The sequence below is a fragment of the Mirounga angustirostris genome, unplaced genomic scaffold, assembly GCF_029215605.1.
Source record: "Mirounga angustirostris isolate CCGP_5_RB_7025 unplaced genomic scaffold, mMirAng1.0.hap1 SCAF_4, whole genome shotgun sequence".
In the NCBI taxonomy this organism is placed as follows: Eukaryota; Metazoa; Chordata; class Mammalia; order Carnivora; family Phocidae; genus Mirounga; species Mirounga angustirostris.
The window spans coordinates 16,007,704-16,021,096 of NW_026991712.1; the positions used below are offsets into that span (position 1 = coordinate 16,007,704).

General features: G+C 44.6%; 1 protein-coding gene across 9 annotated transcripts in view; it reads left to right on the forward strand.

Annotated features, from left to right (window-relative positions):
* MTSS1 (MTSS I-BAR domain containing 1) overlaps window positions 1-13,393 on the forward strand; it is a 161,647-nt gene that overhangs the window by 73,963 nt on the left and 74,291 nt on the right. Inside the window, exon 1 of one of the 9 annotated variants that reach the window (XM_064587896.1) lies at window positions 1,648-2,457. The exons of the other annotated variants lie outside the window; for them this stretch is intronic. The gene's annotated coding sequence lies outside the window, so the exon portion shown is untranslated. Of the gene's footprint in view, window positions 1-1,647; window positions 2,458-13,393 lie in introns of those variants that run through there. 9 annotated transcript variants of the gene reach the window in all.

Here is a 13,393-nt window from a genome sequence, read left to right on the forward strand (position 1 = left end):
GATCAGTGAGTTAAGATTATCTAAGTTTTTAGCATTCTTTGAGTGCAGGTTACTTCTAGTGGTTCTGTTGACTGCGGACCTCCCCCAACATCCTCATGGAAGAAAGTCCTAGTCATAGTATCGCCTACAAAGAAAAGGGGTATTTTTTTTTTTTTTCAAAGTAAATGTTACAAAGGCCTTTTTGGTATTTTTTTAAGCTACCACATACATCCTTTCCCCTGATAGTCTATCAAGATAGTTGTAATGAATAAAAACATACAAAAGATGTAGTATATGAAAAGTTATTAGCCAGCCATTTCACTTGGGCATAACTTTGAGCTGATTCCTTTCTGGTCTGGCCTTAACCGGCTGTCATCCCACAGAGCATTGCTGGGTTTCCCTCTTGTTGGCACGGGAATTGATCTCGGCTTTCCCATGAGATCCACTTTTCTGAATTGCTACCCCAGTCCTTCTCCCACCTGCCTGGTGCATGTGTCCCATCCAGACATTCCAGAGCTAGGCAAGCCCCATGTGCCTGGGCACAGAACTGAATATGTTTGGGGTAATTTTAATCTGTGGATTCCTTTTGACAGTTGTCCCAAAATGGATGGATAACTCAGATAGGTGGTCACAGGGTCAAGCAGAGAATTTGCTGCAGTCAAGTCACAGAGTGAATGAGATCGCAGAGTGATAGGTAACCTACCACAGGTATTGGGTGGGGGCACAAACTTCAGGGTCTTTAGGGGGAGATTCATTAAAACAGACTCCATGAGATCATTCTTCAGAAGCGCTTTTCAACAATCATTGCAGGTTACTATCCATTTTTGTAAGGTTCCCACAGTTTACTGTTAGTGTCCATTAGAGGTGGAAGGGGGGGTGGATATGTCTAGGATAGAGGCATAGTGCACATTTTGTGCTTTACTCCTAATTAAGAGGCATGCTTTGCTGTGCCTATGATTATCTTCCTTGTTTGTGTTTTCTTACCCTATTCCTCACATCCCAGGTAAGGGTGGGAAGTGGACACTGGACGGAATTGGTGAGATTCTGTTGCATTTCCTAGATCTCAGAAATTTGGGGCTTATTGGGAGAAAGCAGAGTTGTGTTGCCTTCTGTAACTGCCTTAATCTTAAATCTTAAAGTATGCATTGACTGCAGAGAGTGGTAACCAAGTAGATAGGTGTGTGTGTGGTATTAATATTTGAAGAACCCTTGACTAGATATGTAGATTTTAGGCCTCCCTGTGCTATTGCTTATCTGTGTGACCTCAGGTTATTCACATTCATTTTCTGGATGTCAGTCTTCTCACCTGTCATGAGAAGGACCTGGGATCCTTCTCACCTGTCATGAGAAGGACCATGAGATCTCTAAAGTCCCCGTTGTAGTGAATTAACAGGGAAATGCTGGGACTGAGCATATGCCCTGTGTTTCTCACCCAGGGTAGCCTTTGCTAAATGACATACCAATGTGCTGTCTTTGTAGGAAGGAATTGTGTTTTTTCCTGTATATTGTTAGAAGGAACATACTCCCCTGCACTGTAGGAATGCCCACAGACAGTGGTGTAACCGTCCTGTCCCATAATGTAGCTACTGGCTACTTGATGGCTGTCAAGCACTTGAAATGTGACTAGTCTGCATTGAGATGTATTTTTCAGTGGAAAATACACACTGGAGGGTGCCTGGGTGGCTCAGTTGGTTAAGCAATCGAGCCCTGCATCGGGCTCCCTGCTCAGTGGGGAGTCTGCTTCTCCCTCTGCCTCTCCCCCCTGCTCATGTTCTCTCTCTCTCTCACACACGCTCTCTCTCTAATAAATAAAATCTAAAAAAAAAAAAAAGAAAATACGCCCTGGATTCTAAAGAACTTGATATAAAAAATAGAATTAAAGTATCTCATCAAGTGATTTGTAGGTTGGTTTCATATTGAAATGACAATATTCTAGCTATATTGAGTTAAATAAAATATATTATGAAAATTAATCCCCCCTGTTTCTTTTAATGGTAACGTGGCCCCAGAAATTTAAAAATTACTCCTGTGGCTAACTTTGTGGGTTGCATCCTATTTCTCTTGGACAGTGCTGATGTAGAGAAGAAATTCCTCTACGGGGTGAGAAGTTGGAATAGATGTTTCCTGAGTCCCATCCAATTATTACAGAGTTTGTGATTCCTAGTGGACGGGGAAGTGTAACAATGGTCAGAGCCTCTGGAAACAGCCCGGAAAGGGTGCCCGAGGGAGGTGGCCTTGGAACTGAGTTTTGAAGTTGGGGAGTGAATACCCTTTAAGGAAAATGGAATGGACAGAATGGGGCTCTCTGACAGGCCAGGAACGGTCTCCCCCCACCCCCGCCCCCGAGGAGGAATGCGGCTCTGGGAGAGAGCACACAAGGAGCTCCCTCCCTCTGGGACAGAGTGTTGCAACCCTGAGATGGGAACGGATGAAGCCCAGCAAGCAGGAGGTCCTGCTTCCCCTGATCTGGGGGTCAAGGTAACCCTGAGTCCGTGCATTTTCCTGTCGCTGAGCCCTCGGTTGATTTAGCAAGTTCTTCCTGCGCGAGGGTTTCTTTCTGCTGGGTGTGGGCTGGGACTCGGTGACCCGGTGGAGGGTCCTGAGCCAGAACAGCTGAAGGGACCTCTTTTCTTGGGAAGCCTTTTACGTTGCTCTTTATCTGGTCTGTGCTTTCGGGGAAGGGCCCTTCTGCGGCCCCGGAAGCAGTAGCAGCCTGTAGTTAGAGGGCAGAACTCTGAAGAAGTGTACTGAATGTAACATGTTCGCTGCTGGAGTTGTCAGTGGCCAAAAAAAAAAAAGAATGAATAAATGGCCCCGGGGACGGTGTTCGTAGCTGGGGCCCGGGAGCGCAGTGGCGTGTCGTTGAGGGGCGTGTGCTGAGTGTATTAAAGAAATGCTCTTTGAGTGGACATGTCAGGCTCAAGTTTTCAGTTGAGGCTTGCGCACGTGACCGACCGCGGCTATCGGCTTACTTTGTGGCACGTTATCAGCTTAAGCCAGATGGCTTTCTGAAAAAGGCTCTTGTTGCCTGATGCTTTAATACTGACATCCTAGGAGGTGGCTTTTCTCAGGTCATAATTTAAAAAAAATTGCTGTCTGTGTGTTTGGGGAATGACTATGTGAATGAGAAGGGCAGAAAGTGGTCCAGAGATGGGGATTGAGGTCAGGTAGATTCAGCCCAGCGAGTAGCAGGGTTGGCCCCAAGCCAGCAGTTAATGGACACCTGCTTGGGGCCAAGCATTGTCCGAGCTCACTCAGGCCTCACGGGGTAGGTTACTGTTATTTCCGTTTCACGGATGAACGAACTTGGGCAGAGAGAGAGGTCAGTTGACATCCCAAGGTCAATGGCTAGTCGATGGAAGAGTTGGAATTTGAACGTAGGCCCTGAATAACTGGACTTACCTGTATTAACTACCAAGGACTTGCCGGGCCCTGGGGTCGGGTATGGAGTGGTAGGTAAGTCCGGCAGTTGTGACTTTGCTGCCAGGCCACAACTTCTTGCTGAGCCTCAGTTTTCCCAGCTGTGAAACTGATACCTAGACCCTGCCCCTCCCACTTCCTGGGATTTGTATTTAAGATCAGTTGCCCTGAGGTAGGGGAAAAGTGAAGGGAAGGTCTGGGGGAAGCCTGGGTTCTGGTTTGCAAATGTCAGAGGCGATGGGGTGGAATGGGAGGATGGGGGAGGGGCTGAGATGTGGCTGCCTCTGGCCTAGGACATTGTCATGATATGGTCACGTTGGGCGCCTGCCCCTCACCATGTCCTGATTATCTTGTTTCTTGTCATTTGCTCTGTGCTCTGGCTGGTGTCACTTCTACCCACATGAAACAACAGGAGTGGGATCTCACAGCTCTTGAAAACATCATCTCTTCACCGTTCTGGCTAGTCTGTGGTGGTGTGGTTTTGTTGCTGTCTGGGGATACCCTGTTCTACTTGCTCTCTGTTAATAAGATTAAACACACAGTGTTCAAAGAACGACCCTAGATGGCTAAGCTCTGGGTCTTTTCCATATCCCTAGGCTGCCTGAAGTTTGGTATGGAAAGATTTTATCCAGAAACCGTTCACAGTATTTTTCCCCAAACACAAGAACATAAAATCCCGAGCCTTTAACTTTCTGTGACTCAGCAAAGTGGGAGCATTGCATCTTTTGTTTGGGTTATACTGCTCTGAGTCTGATCCTTTTTGAGATCATGGCAGAAGGGGCCATAAAGACTGAAGGTCGGTATCTCAGTGATTCACGTTTTGTACTCAGATCACCATGGTTGGTGAAGGATGGGCGGTGGGTCATTGGCTTTACTGGAGCACCTTGAGGAATATCAGGCCTGGTTTTAGGGGCTTTTTATATATGTCATTCTGTTCCATCCTCAAGACAGCTTCGTGAAGTAGGTATCGATGCCCTAGCCAGAGGAGCGGAGACCTGCCAGAGTCCTGTGGTTGTCATGAAAGCTGGTAAGAAGCACAGCCCGTCTCAGGGCCCCTGCCCTCTTGGTCCGCTGCACCACTTGAGGGCATTGTTTAGGTAAGGGCTGCTTCCTGCTGATAATGCTGTGGACCTCCTAGAGGTTTAAACACTTTGTACCGTTTAGGGTACACTTTTTCTTTAAAGGCCAGTGAGTAAATACTTCAGACTTTGAGAGATCCAGCATCTCTATTGCAGCTCTTCAGTCCTGCCCTGTAGAGCAAAAGCAGCTGTAGAAAATAGCTAAATGGATGGCCCTGGTTGTGTTTCAGTACAACTTTATTTACCACAACAGTGAGCCATAATTGGTCTGATGGCTGTGGTTTGCCAACTCTTGATTCAGCGTTCAGTCTGAATGGAAATGGCTATTTATTACTCTTCTGAAACTTTTTGAAGAATGACGGCAGGTAGCTCACAAAAGACAGAAGGGGTAGCTGTTTTGGAGAGGGTTAAATCACGATCCATTCTTGCATGGGGAGAATTCTCATGGAGGTTGGGTATTGTAGAGGCTCCTCGAGGGTAGGCTTGTGTGTACCCCATGTGATGTGGACTCCCTAGGTGTTGGATAAATAATGGTGTTTTTCATCCTGGCAAACTCACAGCCTCGTGGTGTCCATTTCACTGCAGCCCCTGAAGGGAGTCTCGCCCTCCCTCTCTTACCTTGTGTTGAAACATCCCCTGGTCAGGAGCTGGGAATGGCTACTGTTGGACGTGAAGGTGGCCTTTGCTTTCTGTATCCTAAGTCTGAGGTGAGGGTGTGGGTGGCTGTAATAATATGAAGAAATGAGAAATTATTTGTCTTAGTACTTTTGAAATTGGCTAGATAATGGGGATAGGAGGAATGGTAACACTTCTCACAAACACACACACACACACACCTTTTTTTGTATATTGGAACCTGTTTTATTGAGGGTAAAACACAGAAACTTTGATATGTAATAAAGGCCAAAAAAAATTCTGTTAAATAAAAGATCTTAAATATGGATGTATCCAGACATGAATAATGTAATACATATATAAAACAGAAGTAATATGAAATTATAGTTTGAGGTAGTTCTTGAGCATATAGATAAATTACTTTTTTTAAAGAAGGTATGTGTAATGATGCAGTGGGTTTTTTTTTTTTTAAACTGTGTGGAAAATAGCTATTAGCTATGATCCAGTAAGTTGTACAACCTGTTTATGTAGTGTAAACAGGTGATACCAGTTTTCCTTCAGGGTGCTGGGTGATAGCTTTCTGATGGCGGCCTTCTGTACGGGAGGCTTAAAACTCAGGGGCATTTATTCTTTCAAAGCAGTTGAGAAGCCTTGTTCCTGTCACACCCAGATACCACATACTATTTTCTTGGATTTCTTGCAGGGTGTCTAAATAATGAAAGTATGGATTTAACAGCAGAATGATTTCTGATCATTTATTCCGTTTATTTACACAGAAATGCTGATTAGGTGTCAGCCATATTCATTGTTACACGTTTTCCAGGCCATCAGCTGTTTAACATGTAATGGACTAAAACTGAGATAGCCCAGCCTTTGAGTTAGTGGACTAAGCTTGGGAACTTGGCCTTGACCGTGTCACAGTGGAAAGAGGGGGGAAAAAAAACCAGAAGGAATGGATTCCTAGATTCCTGAAGGAGCCCAGACTAGCTGAGATGTCAACATGGCCCAGACTGCTTTCAAAAACTGAGTTACATACAATTTTCTAAAAACCTCACTGTCCATTACACATATTTTAAATACTAATGAATAATAAAAAAAATTCAATTTTTTCTAAATAGATAAATGGAGAGAAGGGGAGAAATAGAACAGGAACGGTTGGACCCCGTTTGCATTAGAAGCTCCTGAAGGTACCACAGTCCTTGAAATGGGGTGAGAGTCCATGCTTACTGCCCTGAAGGAGGGTTGAATGGTTTTTGTGCAGCTGGGGCTGGGGGCGGAGGAGGAAGCTGGGGTCCTGGGTGCCGAGGTGAGGGTTTTTTTTTTTCTGTTTAGGAACATGAACAGCTGTTTTCACTGAAAGCTTAGAGTGCCCAGGGGCCTGGGTGGTGCAGTTGCTTAAGCATCCAGCTCTTGGTTTTGGCTCAGGTTGTGGTCTCAGGGTCCTGGGATCGAGCCCCGCATTGGGCTCCACACTCAGCAGGGAGTCCGCTTGAGATTCTCTCTCCCTCTGCCCCTCCTTGGAGTCTACTCACGTGCTCGTGCGTGCGCACACACATTCTCTCTCTCTCTCTCTCTAAAAATAAATAAATCTTTAAAAAAAAAGTTTAGAGCGCTCAAAATAGTAAAATGTATGGTCATTTTCACTTTCTGGGCATTCATGATAAAGAATTTCAGTCAAGGGTTTGGGCTTAAAATTGAAAATCATGCTGAGTCTTCATGGAGAAAATGAGATTTGGGAAAAATAGTTAAAAAAACCCCACCAACACCAGAACAATAACCTGACGTGGTAAACTGGGGTGCTTTCAACTTGTGATACCACAGTGTAGCTACTCCCAGAAGCATGCTTCCACTAGCCACCCTGGGCGCGGGCAAGCCCCGTGTACTTCTGCCCACTGAAGATGTTTTTGATCCACTAACCTGAGACCATCTCTGGGTCATGTGTCCCTGAGGCCTATCACGGTGCCATGTTTTTCTTCCCATAGTATAGTGTCCCCTCCCATGTTTAAGGTGTGTCTTCTTAAGCACTTGAGCTTAAAAATCTCCAGAGTGAGTGAAAGCTTTATGGGCTATGATTCGTTTAAAAAAAGAAAAATCTTAAGACCTGCTATGCTTAAGTCCCTGATGGATGTTTATGGTTGAATGAGTCTGTGGGTGACACACCTGACTTTATCCAGTTTATCTAGGCAGATATTTTTGTAGAAAAATGCCTTTAAGGGGAAAAACACAAATTCTGTAAAATGTTTAAAGGCCCCTGATAGTTAACTGAATCCTAAGTAGGTGACTTAAGTTACCCCATCCCTTTTTGAAATGATCCACTGGCTTCTTCATTTTTTAAAAAATATTCATTCATTTGACAGAGAGAGAGTACAAGCAGGGGGAGCTGCAGGTAGAGAGAGAGAGGGAGAAGCAGACTCCCCGCTGAGCAAGGAGCCCGACATGGGACTCGATCCCAGGACCCTGGGATCCTGACCTGAGCTGAAGGCAGACGCCCAACTGATTGAGCCACCCAGGTGCCCCTCCACTGGCTTCTTTATAAAATTCTGTCTGTAGTGTTCAGATGTGAAAGCCTTGCTCACCACCCCTGGTGGGAGGTTTTCCAGTTTGACACTCACCTGTTAAAATTAGGTCTGGAACAACGCACCCCCCCCCCCCATGCCAACTTGCTACTCAAGGGACCTGGGGTAGAAACAGCAGGTATGTGTTTAGACACTGTACTATTTAGTAAAGTTGGAGACTTCAATGTGATTTCCTTTTTCCTTTCACTTAGTGAGAAAGATTAATTATGTTTAGATGATGCTAAAATTAAATTTTGGTAACAGGAAGTTCAGATAGTTTGGAACTCAGATGGTCAAGATTCACTTCTTTAAAATCGTTGTGGCATGAAGTTGGTGTGAACAAATTTGTTAATTAGGATTTCTTAACGAGTGAGCATCCTACCATGGGTGGCCACTCTGTAGTGGGCAGTGACCTCAGGGACTTTGTAGGACCAAGGCTGTATCATCTGTGGCTGAGGTAAAAGAAGACAGAGATAAGGTTGCCAGGGAAACCACCAGAATGCTATAGAACTGTGTGTTGCTTATGCATTCAAATGTGGTTTGAGGTTTGGGAGGCTCCCCCCCGCCCCAACCTCCACCCCCGCCAACACACAAATGATGGTACACGAAAATGAGCAATGCCCTTGTGCCTGGGTCTTAAAGGAAATGACCCCAGGCTTAACGTAGCTCAAGCTGTGGGCCTGAGAGGGTCCTGTTCTGTTCCTTCTTTCTGTGTGTTCAGGTATTAGCTCCTAATGATGTGCTTCCAGTTCATTTTCATGGAAATGGGCTGGGGGACATCTCTAATGTACTTTTTCCTCTCCTCGTCACACAAACTTCATAAATTTTTTTCCCTTGATTTTTAAAATAAACTCTTTTTACAGGATTTCAAAAACACAGAGCACTTATCTTTTCACAGTGTATAAAAATGACCTGTAATTTCACCATCTGGAAATACCTAACATAATATTTTGTACTTCTGCAAATATTTTTCCATATTTTCCGCGTGTATGTATGTGTGTGTGTATAATTTAACTGTGAATGCGTAATATTTTAAATATATATATGACATATAAGGTCTCCAAGTTTTGGCTACAGATTTTAAAGATTTTTTTTTTTTAAGAAAGAGGGTGTGTGTGTGTGTGTACGTGAATGGAGGGGAGGGGCAGAGGGAGAGGGAGAGAGAGAATCTCAAACAGACTCCCTGCTGAGCGCAGAGCTGGACTGGGGCTTGATCTCACAACCTTGAGATCATGACCTGAGCCGAAAGCAAGAGTCGGACGTTTAACCAAACTGAGCCACCCAGGCGCCCCTACAGATATTAATGTTTAAATTATCATATTGCAATAATTTTTTCATTATTAGAATAGAAACACTCATGTGAGCATTACAGCCATTTATTGAACCATTTCTCGGCTGTTGGTTATACTTTGTTTCTGGCGTTCAGTATTGCAGGTGATGCTGCAGGCAAGCATTCCTGTTGCCAAATGCTGCTTTCGTAAGGGTTTAGATAGTTAATCCCCCACCAGGTGGGGAGGCATCTCATTGAGACCAGGCATTAACCCACTTTTTTTTTTCAACTCTGCCAGTTTTACTGTTCAGAGATCCTTTTTGTTGGTGTTTTTGTTAATGATACAGAGCAGGAGAATGATAGCAGGATCGAGGCGTTGTTGTACAGGATGCACTAAGTGTTTGGTTCTCACAACAGCTAACTGAAGTAGGTTCCACTATATCCCCATTTAACAGATGGAACAGCTGAGGCTTAGAGAAACAACAAGCCATTGACTCTTCTCATATGGTCTTTTAAAAACACAAGTGAGGCTGTCCTCAGAGAGTCATATTCCCAAATTGGGTGAGTTAATGCTTGTTATTAGCTAAGGAGATGCCTGGAGACTTAATAGTGTTTTTTTTCTTTTTTTTAAAGATGTATTTATTTATTTATTTGAGAGAAAGAGACAGAGAGAGAGCATGAGCAGGGGATAGGGAGAGGGAGAAACAGACTCTCTGCTAAGCAGGGAGCCTGATGCGGAACTCGATCCCAGGACCCTGAGATCATGACCTGAGCTGAAGGCAGACGCTTAACCGACTGAGCCCCCCAGGCGCCCTGAGACTTAATAGTTTTTTTTTTTAAGATTTTATTTATTTTTTGAGAGAGAGAATCAGCGAGAGAGGGAACACAAGCAGGGGAGTGGGAGAGGGAGAAGTAGGCTTCCTGCCGAGCAGGGAGCCCGTTGCGGGGCTCGATCCCAGGACCCTGGGATCATGACCTGAGCCGAAGGCAGAAGCTTAACTGACCGAGCCCCCCAGGCGCCCTAAGACTTAATAGTTGTAAAGCTCAGTTGGACCGACCAAAGATGGATCGTCAGAAAGAAGATGGGAATTAGCTGAAACTGAGAGGGGTAGGTTGATTTGGGGCTCCTGTTTAAAACTGAGATGTTTTTCTCCGCAGAGTACAGTGTCCCCTCCCAGGTTTTAGGTATGGCTTTCTAAGCACTTTGAGCTTCTTGTAAACAAAAAATCTCCAGTGTGTGAATGCTTTATCTCCTGTGATTCATTAAAAAAAAAAAAAAAAAGATATGCTTAGGGCCTTTCTTTCCATTTCTGCCTCTTTTCCATTCATATTGCTTCTATCGCTGAAAGCATGTATCTGGCACCTGCTTCATTTCAGGATTTAAACATCTTTCCAGTTAACTGTTCCGTTTAGCACATGGGAAGTACTTGAAACCAAACCACATGGTGGTCCTTCTGGAACTATTTCCTTTTTAACTTTTGAGACTTGCTGTTTATTGAAAATTAAAGGTAAATTACCTTTATGCTGGATTTAGCCGTCTGTACATTTCTTTGTGACGCACATGCTAATGTTCCTTCATTCTCAATAACTACATTTGGAAAGAAGGGGAAGGGTGGGGGGGAGATTTATCTACCAATGAGTCAGTTCTTTTCTTGACTATCCAGGACTGATGCTTTCACAATTCTCTTCTGCTTGTCTCTTTCCTTTATCCTTCCTTTTTTTCTCTCCATGCTCATTGGTAAAATTAGAATTCATTCATCATGGGGTAGGGAAAACTCTGATTCAGGATACAGCTTCTTGATTCATTTATTTGGGCCATTTGAGCCAACCAAGTTACTAAATTGAAGGGTTTTTAGGTCTTCCACCAGACCATTGGTCTGTCGGGCTGTCCATCCATCCATCCATCCATCCATCCATCCATCCATCCACCATCCATCCATCCATCCATCCATCCATCCATCCATCCATCCATCCATCCATCCATCCACCATCCATCCATCCATCTTCACAGCTTTCCCTTTGAAGTATGTTGCTAGGCGCTATGGAAGAAAGGTACATAAGACAGAGAAGGAACTCATGTTGGTTGAGCAGTTCTGTGTTTCAAGGCCAGGGCTGAGAGCTTTTACATATTCTTATTTAATTTTTGCTGCAGCTGCATGAGAAACGGCTCTGCTTTCTGATGGAAACTTCCACCGCTTGCCCCAAGGTGCTTACAGGTGTGTGTGACCGAAGCTTTCTCAACTGGCCTCCGGGGGCCTGCTGGCCAGGGTAACTGCTCTTTCCGTCCGTGGGGGCTGTCATTGCTCCCTCCCAGAGAGTGCTGTGCTCACTGGGCAGTTGTGTTTTTTCCCTCCAAACTTGTTTTTGCCACTTTCACTTGCTTTTTGTGATTATGTAATTGAATGAAATATTATATAAACTGATGAAATCTGAGTGTGAAGAGAAGTTGTTTTTCTGAAAACTACATTGTGTGTTTTGGAAAGACTTGAAAAGCAACTTTATTAAAAAAAAAAAAAGAATTTCCTGGTGTGCCTGGGTGGCTCAGTTAATTAGGGGTCTGACTCTTGATTTCAGCTCAGGTCATGATCTCAGGGTCGTGGGATTGAGCCCCACGTCGGGCTCAGCATGGAGTCTGCTTGCTCCTGTCCTTCTGCACCCCCCCCCACTCTTTTTCTTTCTCTCTAAAATAAATAAGTGAATAGAATCTTTAAAAAAATTCCTGTCGTTTTAGGTGTGGTTGAGACGCATCAGTATAAATAAACAAGGGGCATGGTGGTGGTTAAAATCTAGGAGGATTCTTCTCTTTACAAGTTAGTGAAACTCTCCTTGAAGGAAGTTGCACTGGGACCTTGCGGGTGTGGTTTTGCTAGAAAGACCATGGAACTTCAGTCAACAGATCCATCCTCAAAAGAAAAGACCTTGGCCCTTCATCACAAGATTGGGGCATGAATGTTTAAAGTAAATTGTTTAAGGTGTGTATATTTCATTTCTGAGTCCTTTCCTGCTCTGCCTTCTTAAAATAAACAGCCATCACAGCAGACAGGACGGTCTTTCTGCTGAACCGGAGTGACTGCATTTCTTCGCATCACCTCCCATTGCTCGGTGGGAAATAGGCCAGAGGGTGGAAGAACAGTGAGTGGGCTGGGAGTCCAGAGAGCTGGGTTCTTATCCCAGCTTGGCCCACCTACCAGCTGTGCGACCAAAGGGAAACCACTCAATTTCCTCCTCTGTAAAATGGGAGGGGGTCCAGCACTGCAGTTGGGGAGGGTCCATCTAGTAAGTAGTATATGTGAAAGTGCTTTTCCACATAGTAGGTGCTCATTAAATGTCAGCAGACTGTGCTAGGCTCGTTATACTGGTCTCTATTATGTTTATCTCATTCACTAATATGATTATGAGGTATGGGGGCAAGAAGTACCCCCCTAAAAATCTTATTTGATTAAACTTGGCAGACTCCAAGTTTATAAACATTTAGACCATAACTGTCTTTTTTTTATAAAAGATTTATCTACTCACTTTTGAGAGAGAGAGAGGGAATGTGCTCGTGAATGGGAAGAGGAGCAGAGGGAGAGGGTGAGAGAGACTCTCAAGCAGACTCCCCCCTGAGCAGGGAGCCCGACGCGGGGCTCGATGCCAGGACCCTGAGATCATGACCTGAGCTGAAATAAGAGTCGGACCCTCAACCGACTGAGCCACCCAGGTGCCCCTAGACCATGACAGTCTTAACACTACATAGAAAAGAAATCCGGGAAGCAAGTCAGTACTCTCGGAAAGATTGTCTGATCACATATGCTCGTACAGCACTGGAGAGGGGCTTGTTGACACACTTTTGTGAGAAATTTATAGCTTCATTAAAGCAGATGGTCTAGCCCTTCTGCCGGCCAACAGCTGGTTAACCTCGCTCATCACCGTAGATGCATTTCAAAACCAGAAGTCCTTTTCTTGTTAAAATGTAGAGTTCATACTTGCCAGTTCAGCCTTTTGATGAATTCAAACTGGTCTTCTCTGTTCATTAAAATTCTTTCCCTTGTAGGGTCTGTTTTTATATTTCCAAAATGATATTTATCATTTGTTTGCTTATAACACGAAAGCAATAATTACTAGTGATGCAAAAAAGCATCCGCCTCCTCTTACCCATTCTTTTGTGGCCTCGAGGTCCTTGTCACCCACCTGTGTCCTGACCGCAGTGGTAGGGAATAGGTATGTGATGGGTGTTGATCTAAAAACTCCTAGGTTATTAAAAGGGAAGCATTTGGGGGATATTTCCACTTCATGCTTGAGTGGTGGTAATTAGCTCTGTAGCTTTTTCCAGTTCTCTGGGAGCTCGAGGAGAACAGAACTGCTCGAAGGATCAGGTGTCTGCTTCTTTCCTCATGGACCCTCCCGTTTCCTGACTGTGGCCCACAGGGCTCGGATCTCCGCCAGGGAAGGAACTTTGGAAGTGGAATGTCTGTGTGTGATCCCCTTTCCTGTTT